Here is a 2,454-nt window from a genome sequence, read left to right as displayed (position 1 = left end):
GAGAGTAGGATTGCATGAAACTCTGACATTTTGATATACTAGTGGGCGACCTGTGCGAAGCACGTCTTTAGAGACTCCAAATTCAAATTCAAATTCAAATTCTACCCAAACCTCCTCAAACATTTTCCTCCTCTTCCTGAAACTCCAAATTCTTGCCACATAGAAGCTTTGTGAAACTCTTCCATTCGTTTTAAAAGAGAAAAGAAAAGAAATTTCGGTGTTAGTGTTGATAGGAAGACCCCTCCTTTCCCCCTGAAGTGTTGCTTAACGACTTAAAATCCAGCTTTACCATGAAATTCTGCAGTATCTCGGGGAGTCTTAAACGTATACTGTTGTTGGTGGCCTGCATCTCCATTACTATGGTCTTTTTGGTGCTATTCTACGAAGGAGCTTTTGGCACCACAAGGAACGCTGTTCACAATTTTCGGCTTGCGAGCACCAGCTCCTTCCTTGTTATTCTCTTCTTCTTGCTCGTGCGCGCCCTCCGCATCAAGCGCAAAGAAGATGCACAGCGTGCTCTCAGTGCCGGCATGGAGATGGACGTTGATGACCACTTTTTAAAGACCTTGCCAGGCCTCCCTGCTCGATTCTCCTATAAGGAGCTTGAATCTGCTACAAATAACTTCAGTAAGAAGCTCGGCAGAGGCGGCTTCGGCTCTGTCTATGAAGGTACCCTCCCCGATGGTTCCATGGTTGCTGTTAAGAGATTAGAGAAACAAGGCCGCGGTCAGAAGGAGTTCTGTGCAGAGGTTGCCACCATATCCAGAATCAGACATGTGAATCTCATCTCCTTGAGGGGGTTCTGTGTAGAGCGCATGGAGAGATTGCTTGTGTATGAGTTCATGCCGAGGGGATCTCTAGACAAATGGATCTTTCACAGCAAAGATGAAAAGGCACCTTCTTCATCCTGTTCTTCTTCTTCTTTACCCACTGATAACTTTTCGTTTTTGAACTGGGAAACCAGATGCGGTATTGCACGCGAGACCGCGCGGGCTCTAGCCTATCTTCATGAAGACTGTGAAGAGACCATCCTGCATCTGGATGTGAAGCCGGAGAACATCCTGTTAGATGAGAAGCTTCAAGCCAAGGTGTCAGATTTCGGGCTCTCCCGGAGTATGGATAGGGGTCAAAGCAGGATGGTTACCACCATGAGGGGCACACCTGGCTATTTAGCCCCAGAGTGGCTTTCAGGAGCAGGTATTGATAGCAAAACAGATGTCTACAGCTTTGGCATGGTTGTATTAGAACTGGTTAGTGGGAGGAGGAGTGTGGACCAGTCTCAAGAAAACCCTGAACACTGGTTCTTGCCAGCCATGGCCTATAAAAAGCTGAAGGAAGGTCTGGTTATGGAGATTGTTGACCCCATATTGCAGGGCCAGCTTGATGAGAGAAGGCGTAATCAAGCCCTCATGATGATGCAAGTTGCATTGTGGTGCATCCAGGAGGATGTTGCCATGAGGCCTATGATGAGCACTGTTGTGCAGATGCTGGAGGGCAACGTGGAGGTGATGCAACCCCCTTTGTCATCTCACAGCTTCCTCTCCCCAAGACACTCTCAACAACCACCATCATACACCGTTGTTCATGCTGAGATTCTCAGTTTACCCCGGTAATGGCAATGGTTTGCGTTAATTTTTCTCTCACTCCGGTGATGATCGATAGCATGACCCTCCTGATGAGGTTTCATGCAGTGGTAGCATTTTTGGTCTTGCTTAGTAAGGCTATATGCCTTCATGTTGGAAGGGTGAAGGTCTTATCGCTATAGGAATGCTGACCTTAATTTCTTAGGTTCCTAATTCCTAGGTGATTAGAGTGTAAATTAGCAATGTTTATCACTAAAGTCATGTCGAATTTTATCAGAAAAGCTGCAAGGTGGGCGCCCTAGCATCCTTGTAAAAGAGATCTTGCCAATTAAATTTATACAGTTAGAAGCTTCGCATCATGTATCTTTATAAGATTTATCATACCATTTGTAGTCGGAAGATCAAAGTGTACGTTTACAGATCAAAGCACGGCAACCGGTATTTTTAAATATACAATTGGTACCTTCACATCAAGTGCCCTTAAGGGATTTATCATGCAATGAATCTTATACTTGGTGAACATGGCCGAGACTATCTCTGCAGAGCAAGCAATCAGTGGCTTTTATGGGGCCGTGTAGCATTCCCTCCAGAGTGCCTTGATGGCATTCATCGTTTCTGACCAGGTTTAATCATTTTAAAAATATATAAGCAATTATTAATATGTCTTTGTATATATATATATGTGTGTGTGTGTTCGCTCTCTCGCATGAGTTGTAACTTATATGTTTGTGTACATACTTGCTTAAGACTAGTAATAGAGACTTAACTATTTTTATGTTTGGTCGGCCACTATTTAATTTAGTACTTAATTATGCTCAACCTATAAAAAGTTATGCCAATCATGAGACTTTAGTCTCGATAACTTGTCATT

The 2,454-nt window shown here is 44.0% G+C and overlaps 1 pseudogene; it reads left to right on the top strand.

Annotated features, from left to right (window-relative positions):
• Positions 1–207: 207 nt before the first annotated feature.
• LOC147638197 (G-type lectin S-receptor-like serine/threonine-protein kinase SD2-5 pseudogene) lies at positions 208–2,180 on the top strand (annotated as a pseudogene).
• The last annotated feature ends 274 nt before the right edge of the window (positions 2,181–2,454 follow it).

The sequence above is a fragment of the Cibotium barometz genome, chromosome 5, assembly GCF_041138505.1.
Source record: "Cibotium barometz isolate CiBa-2024 chromosome 5, ASM4113850v1, whole genome shotgun sequence".
Classification (NCBI taxonomy): Eukaryota; Viridiplantae; Streptophyta; class Polypodiopsida; order Cyatheales; family Cibotiaceae; genus Cibotium; species Cibotium barometz.
This window is presented reverse-complemented; position numbering and strand designations above follow the sequence as displayed.